This window comes from Schistocerca serialis, chromosome 3, assembly GCF_023864345.2.
Source record: "Schistocerca serialis cubense isolate TAMUIC-IGC-003099 chromosome 3, iqSchSeri2.2, whole genome shotgun sequence".
NCBI lineage: Eukaryota > Metazoa > Arthropoda > Insecta > Orthoptera > Acrididae > Schistocerca > Schistocerca serialis.
This window is the reverse complement of record NC_064640.1, coordinates 1,002,179,175-1,002,192,739: the sequence shown is the minus strand read 5'-3', so window position 1 is coordinate 1,002,192,739 and position 13,565 is coordinate 1,002,179,175. Positions and strand designations below refer to the sequence as shown.

Below are 13,565 nucleotides of genomic sequence, written 5' to 3'. Positions count from 1 at the left end.
ATTTTTATAACCTCTGAAGATATCTCCCGTGAAAAGGGACGAAACGTAAGACACAGGAACATGTCACTGACCACGGTTTAATGTCCGTAAAACGATTCTCACTTACGATATAAATACCGGCCTGAATTGAACGATCATCACGTTTTATTCGGGAAATAAATTCAATGTCCTGAGTCTGTAACCTCGGTTGTCAGTAGAATTCATTTTGAAAATTTGCTTGACCTTCAGTTTTGATAACTGTCGTGTATGTGAAAAATTCGTTATCGTTTCAATAGTGTATATGACGTTAAACTGTAAATCAACGCCTAGTCTGAGGAAAGAGACGACATACCAACTCCTACATGGCGTTGTGGTGCTCAACCCGTCGTCGTGGGATGGATGTTCAAACAGACGACCCTGTTTCATTAGAGATGCTGTGTCTTAACGTTCCACACAAACAAGGTCTCGTTGAAAAAAAGGACATTTTAACATTCGACAAATAAAAAACTGGCTTGAGAGAAATTTGTGAGTCTTAGGAAAATCTATTCAAAATCCGAAAGGTCGATCACTCGAGTACCAAAGCTCGATCTGAACTACCTACTGGTTTTGGACGGTTTGCTACCTGAGTACATGTTACTTAAGTCGAAAAATTTGGCCATGAAACTGAAGCAAATACCATCATTAGTTGCTCAAGCACTCATAGCTACGAAATTCCTCTACCTCAATATTAAAGGGAGGGATAAAATTTAACGTCTTCTCAACACTGCTCGAAATGAAACACCAGCTCGCACGCACAAAGATGGCGATCGCTTAGAAAGAATCATTCCGGCATTGCTCTGAAGTGACGAAGAAACAACAGAAAACCTAATTTACGATTGTCAGACGGGGATGTGGAAGTCTCAAATGCGGAATGCGAGTCTATTGCCTTAACCACTACTACATCACCTCATTTTGTTTGAACTCTAAACACGGCTCAAACTCATGTTACTATTTCACCGATGTCTTAGGTTTCGCTTTTTATAACATCTCCATCTCAATGAATGCAATGATAGTGTGTTCGCGAAAAATATCTGTACAACTAATCGCTTCTGCACAGGGAAGAGTTATGACAACGCAGTCTGACAACGCAAAGACTCCTTCCTAAAGCAGAACGTTAATGCTGTGGTCTTTCGTTTCATCCCTCCAATTATATACCAGTTTAACAGTATAATTAATCCAAATAATTGCAGGGCTTGAAACTTAGATACCACTAAGGTCTGCGAAGGATGAAGGTCGTGGTAATCCTATAATGAAGCTTTGTTCTACTTCTGTATCCTTCAAGTCCCGACCGAGTCCCTTAATGAAGGAAGTTAGCGCTGAGTACCTTCGCGAGCATATCGCGTCCGCCGTAACATCAAGGACAGACTCATATCACTAGTGTCATCTGCAGCAAAAGCGAGAATAGAGCAAAGGAACATATCGAAAGAATCGTGCAAAAGTAAATAAACACGCGAATTCGATGGATAGCTGAAGTGAGTGCGTAAGAGAGAGAGAGAGTGAGAAAATGGAGCGGCGGGGCGGGGGGATGGGTATGGGAGTGATGGGAGTAAGAGGAGGAGGCAAGAGCAGGGGTAAGGGTCGAGGAGCGAGAGCAGACAAATTCTTGCTTGCTGATCCATAACCGCGAACTGTGCAGATTTCAGACCAGGGCTGACGAGTATTAAGCTCGATTATATATATTTTTCAGTACTCTCCCGTTGTTGCGCCACAACTGCGCCATTCTGCATGTATATTGCGTAAGCTACTATAAAGTGTATGGCAGAGGGTACCTCATACCAATACTAACCCACTCTCTCTTCTAATCCATTCGGAAATGGAGCGAGCAAAACACAACTGTTCGTATCTTATTCTCACGGTACGTACTCGAGGTATGAGATGGAGACATAGCCTGCCTTGAATGTAGATTATTTAATTTAATCCTGCAGAGTAATGTGAGAACAGCATCGTCCTTATTTAAGCGATTTTCATTCAAACTTTGAACGGTGGTGTACTACCCTAGATTAGATATTAGATGGTCATTGAGTCTTGCATCCTGTTTCCTTCAGAGACTACATTTCCCAGGTCTTCCCAACGTTTCACCTTCCTAATTACTGGTTTCGCGTGTTGATTTCAACTGATACGTAGTATTTTTAATAGATATTTAAACATGGTGACAATTTCAAGAACCTTTAAATCAATTAATACAAAAAATGGTTCAAATGGTTCTAAGCACTATGGGACTTAACATCTGAGGTCATCAGTCCCCTAGACTTAGAACTACTTAAACCTAACTAACCTAAGGACATTACACACATCCATGCCCGAAGCAGGATTCGAACTTGCGACCGTAGCAGCCGCGTGATTCCGGACTGAAGAGCCTAGAACCGATCGGCCACCGCGGCCGGCTAAATCGATTAATACAGGATTATTTCTTTCATTTATGGTCGTTACATACATTTAAGGCCAGTCCTTATTCAACATACTAAATTAAAATATTTTCTAAGCCTTTTGCGTTTTCTTACACTTATAGAGCGATCCTATTTTCCTGTAAGCAACAGTCACGGCAATAAACAATTTTGAGAGCTGTTGATCCAATTTGCAAGAAACTTTTATTTAAACTGAGAGTGTTAATGGTCTTACCACAGTTTCCTGGGGCACACCCGTTGGTAAATTTTTGTCTATAATTCCACCTTTTTCGATCCAACGACACATATGAGAAAATCCTCACTATGATCTTAACCTCATTATCAGTCGACAGTGCGGTACAATGCTGAACGCCCTTCAGAAATCTACTAAGATTGCATCTAGTGGATCTCCTTCGTCTACTGTTTCCATTAGATAAGGATGATCTCATTGTCAACAGAATGTTAGCGAATAACTGATCCTAGTTCAATGGAAGACGAGGGCATATTTTGTAAGCCAGAAGAGTAAACAGTAAACCATTTGCCAGAACGAAGGTCTCACCTTGAAGTAGGATATGCGCCGAGTTGAGGAGTTGAGACAGATAAAAATTGCGGTGTAGCGGAACAGCACGAATGTATTACTGGAACAAGGATTTCTAGGTTGTTCGGGCAGACCCTGGTATAGAGTTCTCCAAACAAACAAACAAACACACACACACACACACACACACACACACACACACACACACACACACACACCATCTTCAACGCTGTTTACACTGCACAATCAGAAAGGAACGGAGAGTGAAGCGTTATCTCAATTGCTGGCTGGTAATATCTTTATAGGTTATAGGATGCTACAGTCTTCAGGTGCTGACGTAAATATCACGCTTAGTGGTAACAGTTACGACATTCTTTGTTAATAATTGTCTGACGTAAAAGGAAGGCCTATGGAGCTCGCACTATAATTAAGAGACCATGGGCACCACGAGGAAGACCAGCCCGTGTATAAGGAAACGTGTTTTCCAGTATTAATTTTAAGAAATGACTGAGGAGACTTAGAGGGTTACATTCAGAAATCTCAATCCTCTTCCCGGAGAGAATTTCGACATGCTTTATTAAATCACCATATTTCAATAAGCTCAGAAATCTCAAGACCTTAATACGTCTAAAAGTAATTTAAATGGAGCTATTCACTCTTCAGCAACGTAGGCTGGAGACCAGATTTCTCGTTAGCTTGCGTATTAAACCAAGTAGCGTAGGAGTGTACAAAAGTGTACATAACAGGAAATATAAAATGGCTATTCTGTAGTTTGCTACATTGACCACGAAGGTTAATTACCGTTATTTTTGAGATGTTTCGATGAATGAATAAGCTTTGAGGCGCATTCGCTTAAAATGTATTATGATTTTCCAAAGTGACAAAAGTAAAGAGAAATCTGTAGCCAAGTGTTTTTATTGTGCACACTGACGTGCGAACCAAGTGAAACAGAGTGTGAATTTCGTTCGTGTGATCTGTGTGTTCTAGAGCACAATTCAAAAAATTGTGAGGTATTTTAAGGTAGATCTGTTTATTTTTAAATTTATTAAGTATGCATAGCAAGGTGAGTGCATTGTTCACTTTCTCGAACTCTTCTGTAGTAATATTAGTAGTGTTCGTAGTATGTGAACAGTGATCCCAAATGCTTACAGTTGCAATTCAAGTGCTTAAAAGCAGTGACATGTCACAATACAACGGCGACAAATTCTACGTTTTAGTTCCCAGCATGAAACAACTGAGTGTGTTTCCTGGACCGATCACCATAGAACTCCTCGAACGGCAGATCTCTGCTTCACATCGGTAAAATCGACAGCTCTGTCGTAACATACACCTGTTGATTATCCATAATTAGGAAATTCACAGAAAAAAACCAGGAGTAGCTATCCTCGATTGCTTTTCTGATTTGTACAAAACGCGCTTCCTCATATTCTGGATCAATTCAACACAAATAAGTCAGAACCCAAATTAATAAAACTCAGCAATCAGTGATATTCGTTTAGAAAAGTACCCTGTGGAGATTTTGATATTCCGTCATACTTCACAGCCCTCTCGCGTGTTTCAATAGAAAAATTCTTCAAGAACAGTAGCGAAGTATTTGCATAATATAAATGTGTAAGATACGGGTCTAGAACAGGGTCTGTTGAGATAAAATTTGAACAGTCAGCCAGAGACAATAGTGCGATATCACAGAACATCATCAAATGATTTGGTGACGTGCCTTTCGTACTATACGTTTTCTGTCATCATCTCTCGCAGTGCAGGACCACGGGAGATTCACTACACATAATAAAACGTTACGTAACTTCTGATCACTTCATCCTTGAAACACAATAACGCACCAAGGGCCAATCGATTACTACAGACATTTTTATGTAGATCTCTTTATTTTAAAACCTTTTAAGAGTGCGTAGCGAGTTCAATGAACAAAGAAAACTTGGCTATAACCGTTGTTGGGAAGATAAACTTAGTTTCACTAGAAAACTTACAGTGAAAATATGGCAGACATTGTGCAAGGCATGCATTAAGAGCGCACCTTGTGTGCTCTTCAGCGAAATGCAGGCTTCATACGATTGTGCAAAATCCATTCATTAATGGACGTGGTTTGATATTGGTATTTAAAAAGAAATACTCGAATGCCACAAAAATTCCAGAAGACTAGTTGAAAATTTTCTTCCATATAGTTATGGGCACAAAAACAGATGTAACTTTTACATTCAATATAAAAATACACTTTCGTGAAATACGAGTACCGTCTGAAGGCGTAAGAAGTCTCGTCATTTTCAAAGTTACACTAGATGTCAATGACTATTAGTCAAGTCAGTGACACGTACTGAGTCGATTACTTCCTCTTGCCACAGTAAAAATGCATTTTGTTTGTACTGGTGAATTACTTTAGCAACCGTGTTCATCGACAGCCCATACGAAAATTAGACACCGAAGTAGCCGAGAAGTTCTATAGTCCCCGAGAAGAAGACAGATATGTGAAACAGGGGCAGATTACTGAGTAATGCAATCGCTGTGCACCCTCAGTCCACTTGGTGTGAGGCGGAGTCCTATCGCGCTCCGGCTCGCTGTCTTTCTGGGAAACCACGCATTACCGCTGACAGAACGCCTACAGCTCTAATCTCACCAACTTAGCACCGCAAACGGAATCGCTAAGCCTGCAACGTGAATATTCAGCGCCTGCCGTTGTTTTATTACGCGATATTTCACAAGGCCGTAGCTCGTTTTTATTTTCTTTTATACGAGTCGTAATTGCTTGCTTAGTATGGAACGTCTTGTTGAGAGTGAGGTCATTAGAGGCGGAGCAGAATATGTGTACCACACAAAAGAACATTCGAGGGAAGAATATTTGACAGTTTCTATAGTCTCCCCCTTTAAATATGAAGCACTAGGTGAAAAATTGAGCCACCATGACCCTTTTGCACGTCACAACGAGCGTAGACAGTCTCACGAATAACGCACATATTGATAGGAATAATTTGGTTGGGACTGCATAGCACGCATTTATTGACTAATATTCTCACAAGTACAAGTCCGCTGTTGCGAGAAGATGTTTGAAGATGAAATACAGAATTCCTGACGGTGGACGATATAAATCGTAAAAAACTGCATAGATGAAGATAAGCACTTCATGTAATTGCCATAATGAGAAACGGCCGAGTTCGTGTTGGGCGCACCGACTGTGTACAGATTCCCTCCCCACGAACTATGATTCCATGTGTATCGCTGAATGGTTTAAAGTGGATGCTAGAGATGTTCCCTCGAGAGCTACAGGTTAATTATAGCCAGTTACCTGGCTCGACATTTGACGAAACGGTTGAGTCTCAAAAGGGGTGGAGAACATAGACAACAAATATGACAATGCAAACCGCAAGATGAGTGCATTGTTCAGTTTCTCGAACTCTTCCGAAGTAACGTTAGCAGTGTTCGTAACGCGTTAACAGTGCTCCCATATGCTTACAGTCGCAACTCGAGTGTTCAGAAGCAGTTGCATGTTACAATACACTGGCGAAAAATTGTACGTTTTAGCTCCCTCCGTGAAACAGTCGGGTATGTTTCCTAGGCCGGTCAGCACAGAAATCCTCGAACAGCAGATCTCTGCTTCACATCGGTAATACAGACAGCCCTGTCGTATAATAAGCCTGTTGATTATCTATGATTAGGAAATTCGCAGAAGTAACCAGACACAGCGATCCTCAAAAGACTATTACTCTTTTACAGTTTTAATAAAACGCGCTCCCTCACATTCTGGGTCAATTCAAAACGAGTGAGGCAAAACTCAAATGAAGAAAACCGAAGAATTAGTGATACTCGTTTACACAAGTTCCCTATGGAGATTTTGATATTCCGTTATATTTCACAGCCCTCTCACATGTTACACTCCAAAAATTCATGAAATGTAGGAAAGTATTTGCGTGATTTAAATGTGTAAAATTTGTATCTAGAACAGGTCTGGAAGAGAAAAAACTTCAAAAGTTTGCCGAAGGTAGTACTGCAGCATTACAAAAAGTAGCAAACTGATACGGTGACGTTTCCTCCGGATTGTACATTGACTGACGCTTCCTGTCAACAAGTCATGCAGTGCAGGACCACTGCAGATTCACTAAACGTAACATAACATTATATAACTTCCGATCACTTCTTCCTCGGAACACAACAAAACACCTACGGCCAATCGATTACTACCACCAGTGACAGCTGCTGCGGTATGACAAAGGAGAAGACCGTCTCAAGGGCAATACACGAACGTTTTCCGCGCACGCAACAAAGGCAGAGAGCAGCCGCTCGGCGAGACGACCCACCGCGATCGTGCTCCACCGCAGCGAAATAAGAGAAAACGCGGTGCAGGAAGTGGAAACTAACCTGTGATCAGTTCTTCCTCCGAGCGCAATAAAGCACCAAAGACAAATTACCGAGAGCTGTTGCTCTCATATAAAACCGAGCACCTAGGAAGAAACGAAAGGAGTGAAAAATTAAGTACGGAGCGTAGCACAAAATTTCGCGTAAGCCGGCGCTACGTACACTGCTGACGTGGTCAGTTTTTGCCCCCGTCACCGCTTCCCCTGAGCCCGGCGCCGGGGAAGTGCTGTCGCGAAGCGGCAAATGCTTACCTGCGGCCGTGGCAGATGCAAGATGCTGCTAGCACGTGCGCTGTTGGCCGCACACTGAGGCTCGCTGCGCGCCGCGCCGCCTCCAGCCGCCGCCTCGGCGCGCCTCGCCGCCCCATTGGCCGACGCTGCGTCCACACTCCCATAACTCTTCCTCCTCTGCCCACACGCTCTCCATGTCCCCAACGTGCATGGGACGTTCTCTGGCAGTTCACACCTGTACACAGCTAATAAAAAATTATGGCGCTTCTCGAAGAAGTAACCGTGACGGTTTCTTACGAGGAACCCCTTAAGTGCGAGGTAGCAAGTTCAGTCATAAGTAAAGCTCATTCCAAAGGGTTGTGTTAAAAATGATGACAGGAAAAATATTAGCTTCTAATGACTCACAACGTGCATCAGGAGGGTGAAAGAAACTACGTGTCCGGCAGGTGCAGAGATCGATCATCTATGGGATGTACAGGGTGACAATTACTGAAATATACGAAATAAAATCGTCATAACATCTGTATATTGAGCAAGCGGTAAAGGAAACAAAAGAAAAGTTCGGAGTAGGTATTAAAATCCATGGAGGAGAAATAAAAACTTTGAGGTTCACCGATGACAATGTAATTCTGTCAGAGACAGCAAAGGACTTGGAAGAGCAGTTGAACGGAATGGACAGTGTCTTAAAGGAGGATATAAGATGTACACCAACAAAAGCAAAACGAGGATAATGGAATGTAGCCGAATTAAGTCGGGTGATGCTGAGGGAACTAGATTAGGAAATGAGACACTTAAAGTAGTAAAGGAGTTTTGCTATTTGGGCAGCAAAATAACGGATGATGGTCGAGGTAGAGAGGATATAAAATGTAGACTGGCAATGGCAAGGAAAGCGTTTCTAAAGAAGAGAAATTTGTTAACATCGAGTACAGATTTAAGTGTCAGGAAGTCGTTTCTGAAAGTGTTTGTATGGAGTGTAGTCATGTATGGAAGTGAAACATGGACCATAAATAGTTTGGACAAGAAGAGAATAGAAGCTTTCGAAATATGGTACTACAGAAGAATGCTCAAGATTAGATGGGTATATCACATAACTAATGAGGAGGTATTGAATAGAAATGGGGAGAAGAGGGGTTTGTGGCACAACTTGACAAGAAGAAGGGACCGTTTGGTAGGACATGTTCTGAGGCATCAGGGGATCACAAATTTAGCGTTGGAGGGCAGCGTGGAGGGTAAAAATCGTAGAGGGAGACCAAGAGACGAATACACTAAGCAGATGCAGAAGGATGTAGGTTGCAGTAAGTACTGGGAGATGAAGAAGCTTGCACAGGATAGGGTAGCATGAAGAGCTGCATCAAACCAGTCTCAGAACTGAAGACCACAGCAACAACAACAACTTCTGAACGGTTTGCCTTAGGACGTTCAAACTGCCCGGTTGGCCGGGGGGGCATGGTGGGAAATAGTATGATTTGGTTTAGTGACGAAGCCCACTTTTATTTAGATGGGTTTATCAATAAGCAAAATTGGCACATTTAGGGGACTGAGAATCCGCATTTCGCAATCGAGAAGTCTCTTCACCCTCGGCGAATGACTCTCTGGTGTGCAATGGCCAGTCACGGAAGAATCGGTGCGATATTCCTTGATGGCACGGTGACTACCGAACGGTACGTGAAGGTTTTTGAAGATGATTTCATCCCAGTTACCTAAAGTGACACTGATTTCGACAAGATGTGGTTCATGCAAGACGGAGCTCGACCCCCATCGAAGCAAGAGAGTGTTTGATGTCCTGGAGGAGCGCTTTGGAGATCGCATTCTGGCTCTGGGGCATCCAGAGGTCACTGGCATAGGCCTCGATTGGCCGCCATTCTCCGGATCTGAACACGTGCGACTCTTTTTTGTGGGGCTATATTAGAGACAAGACCATTACTGAGTTACAAACAGCCACTCAGGAGGTCATCGACAGCATCGAGTCCTCCCTCGGGCATGGGCGTGTGTGTTTATCCTTAGGATAATTTAGGTTAAGTAGTGTGTAAGCTGAGGGACTGATGACCTTAGCAGTTAAGTCCCATAAGACTTCACACACATTTGAACATTGTATCTGCAGTATTTTGCGGACACGGTCCATATATACTGCAGGACATTGTTTCTGGATGAACATTTTTTTTGACAGCATCGATGTTCCGACACTTCAACGGGTCATGCAGAATTTCGCTATTCGTCTGCGCCACATCATCGCCAAGGATGGCAGGCATTTCGAACATGTCATAACCTAAATCCGAATACTTGCAGTGACGTTTACATGTTGAATAAAGTTTGTGCACGCCGTAGTTTGTAACTAATTTACGTTTCTTTTTCATGTAGTTCAATGATTCTCACCCTGCATGTATTGCACTTTACGAAATGGATATCATGGACATTTAAGAAAAGTTCGGAACAAACCATTAACTTGCACCCCGAACACCGAATGAAAAATGGTGCGCCACAGTGATCACAAAGGTTCGCACCATCAAGACCGAAGGCGAACTCCTTTGGAGTTACAAACTGTGCAGGACGTCCAGTCTTAAAGAATGCATATAGAATCATATTGTTGTAACGGAGTGATGAGAACTGATAGAATGTAATGTCATGCATCCGAATGCGAAACCGTGTGTCCCGGAACTTATCGTAAAACTGGTTATCCTTCAAGGCATAGCTACAGATAGTGCAATAATATGTTTCATAGCCGGAGAAAAAACAAATATTCAAAGGCCGAATTTGTCCAGTGGTTCCAGGTGGTACGAACTGCAATGTCACACACTTTTCAGGAGGTATAATTTGCTCTAAAGGAGTACGATTTTTATACACACACCAGGAATCAGACAAAAGCAAATTATTTTGACCAGCTCTTGGCCAAAAGTAGTACTCATACCACAGTTGTAGTTCCTTACTCCCATTTTCCCACTCTTGCTTGCACGAGAAAAAATCGCAGGGAGCAGAGCACCTTCAACTTTTCGCAGAACAATAAATAACTACCCTGCCAACTTACCTCCCACATTAATGGTCGGAGTAATTGTGTAGCCGGCAGGAGTGGACGAGCGGTTCTAGGCACTACAATCTGGAGCCGCGCGACCGCTACAGTCGCAGGTTCGAATCCTGCCTCGGGCATGGATGTGTGTGATGTCCTTAGGTTAGTTAGGTTTAAGTAGTTCTAAGTTCTAGGGGACTGATGACATGAGAAGTTAAGTACCATAGAGCTCAGAGCCATTTGAACCACATGAATAATTGTGTACTATTGCGTTAAGGCATTGCTGTTAGTTGATCTTGATACAACTCTCTTGGTGCTTCTATTTTGCAGGGTTCTTTTCATATACATTTTCTTTAGAAATCCCAATTGGTCGAAGTTGAAAACAAAATCATTGCTGAACGACGGGATCTCATTTACAAATTTTCGGGCCGATTCCACAGCTTACTGTGCATCGTCATGTTGACGCTTGGTCCGGAATTTCGATCTGACGTCTCTTCCAATTTTATTGCACTGTTTCAAGTTATGCAACCATCCACTAATTCCCTTGAAATCACTGTAATATATGTCGTGCGCAATCTGGCGTGCATTACGTAGTAGGTGACTATTGTGCACGTCCTGTAAATTTTATTGAACATCCTTGAAACGTGCAAACACCAGTTTTGTAACGAGTGCGCCTTGTTCTCCCATGAATGTCCGTAGTTTTTCCTATGCACTAAATGCTCGTATTGCTGCGGACTTATTCGAAATAGTTCGTAACCGTTTTTTTTTCTTTTTTTTATTTACTACGCAGCGGGTAATCTACCATGTAAGTAATTGTGTTAATACCCGCCCCTTGGACAACAATTGTCCTTTTGTACGTTTCACTGGAGACGGGATTTATGGCTCCCTGTTCGACAAGGATGATGAACTACGTGGCGCGACACTTGTTTCGTTATTAGTTTCATTTGTTAGAACATATCGTCATCATTATAGTCCTCTTGTACATTGTCCGCACAGTCGAACGTATACGACACCACACGATCCACTGGCCCATTTGCAGAAACGCTAATGTTTCTTCTGGGACTTCTTTCGCACTCATCCAAATTTCTTGGTTTCTTTTCTGACGAAATGTCAACTTTGGCAAATGTTATTGTAGCTATGATGCAATGTTTACTTTGTTTATCGCTGCAAGTAGTGGGACAATCTTCGTGCGGCCCCAAAGTACCGTTATCGAAGATGGCGGCCGTGAAGTCAGCTGATGACGTCATCCAAGATGGCGGCCACGACGTCAGTTGATGACATCATGCAAGATGGCGGCCGTGACGTCAGCTGATGACGTCATCCAAGATGGCGGCCGTGATATCAGCTGATGACACAATTACCATTATCAAAGATGGCGCCTTTTGGCGGGAAGTTTGAATTTTTGGGGGAAGATAGGTCAACTGGGCTACCTCCACTAACCTAACCCCCTCCCCTCCCCCAGAAAATGGCGGGAAGTTCAAATTCCATCAATACAATGCAACAAAAGGCTACCTCCATTAACCTAAGGAAATGGTGGGAAGGGAAGGGCACTTGGGCTACCTCCACCAACCTAAGTCATCCAACTGCCACCTCTTCCTAGGAACTGTAGGAGAAAAGAACTCAGGCTGTGCTGCCACATAAGTCTTTATTTTGCATGCAGTCTTTATTTAAACAACTAAAGTCAGTACCAGCACCAAGTGTGTTCACCATGGGGTCCGGAGTCCAACTGACCTAGTACACAGTACCGCCACCAGAGGGTGCTGTCATCCCTCTTGTGATGTAATCCAAGATGGCGGTTTGGGGTGGGGGACAATGGCGGGTCACGCCGCTGCCGACAGCATGCGAAAGTCACATCCACAGTTACAGTTCTTCGAGTGTTATACTGATGTCACATGTCTATCTCAATAAGCGCCAAGTCATCCTTTGGGCTGTGCACACGTGTGTTTACTATTGCTGATGCGATACCATTGGATACTGACATCACAGATCGCACTATATAAATCTGATTGCCTGCTTTCTCTTCCTCGCGATCCTAACGGGACATGTGAAACGCATCTAGCCTGTGCGTGTGTTTGACACATCACCGCAAAAAATGCGCGCGCATAGCTACACACCATCGCAAGTGCATCTAACAAGGTTCTCAATGTTATACCGATGTCACATGGCTACGTAAAATAAGAACCAAATCGACCTCTTGGAAACTGTATAGTGTCCCAGAAATACTTAACGTTCGTTTTTGTAGGAACTTCCTTGATGTCTCAGCTTGTTTGCATGGAAATTCTTGCCCTAACAGAAGCTGTTTATGAAAATAGCGCAGAGTTTCATCTTTTTCGCTGTACACCATTCCTACATACTAAAACTCTCCGTTTTCTCATCTCAAGACTTTCTAAATCATTTGCTTCAGCGTTTACAAAGATAAGCTAAGTGTAAGAAACACTAGTCTTAATACCAGCGATCTAGAATTACCCGTATATAACATTCGGCTTCGAAAATCACTAAGGTTGCAGACTTCGAGCGAGATGCAACAAAAATACCTCCCTTCCTTGATCAAGAATACATCTAACTGCATTCTCCTCAGCCGAGATAGTAATACATATAATGACTCCACATACAGAGGCGACTTCAAATATCATCCAGCGTATATTCCAAATAGCATCTTTACTCATAATATGAATTCTTTCGCTGTAAATCCATAAATTATCAGAGGCTCAGGTCTCCTCAAGGTACTGGAAGCATCTGGCTAGTTCAGCTTTCGCGGAAGATACAGGACGACGTAGACAAAATTTCTAGTTGGTGTGACGAATGGCAGCTAGCTCTAAATAAGGAAAAATGTAAGTTAATGAGGATAAGCAGGAAGAACAAACTTGTAATGTTCGGATACAGTATTACTAGTGTCCTGCTTGACATAGTCAAGTCATTTAAATATCTAGGCGTAACGTTGCAAAGCGATATGAAATGGAATGAGAATTTGAGAACTGTGATTGAGAAGACGAATGGTCGACTTCGGTTTATGGGGAGAATTTTGGGAAAGA

The 13,565-nt window shown here is 42.7% G+C and overlaps 1 protein-coding gene across 2 annotated transcripts in view; it reads right to left on the bottom strand.

Moving 5' to 3' along the window:
• Window positions 1–7,593, bottom strand: part of LOC126471449 (ecdysone 20-monooxygenase) — a 173,935-nt gene extending 166,342 nt beyond the window's left edge. For both annotated transcript variants that reach the window (XM_050099635.1, XM_050099637.1), the window contains exon 1: window positions 7,554–7,593. The gene's annotated coding sequence lies outside the window, so the exon portion shown is untranslated. The remainder of the gene's footprint in view (window positions 1–7,553) is intronic.
• Between the last annotated feature and the right edge of the window lie 5,972 nt (window positions 7,594–13,565).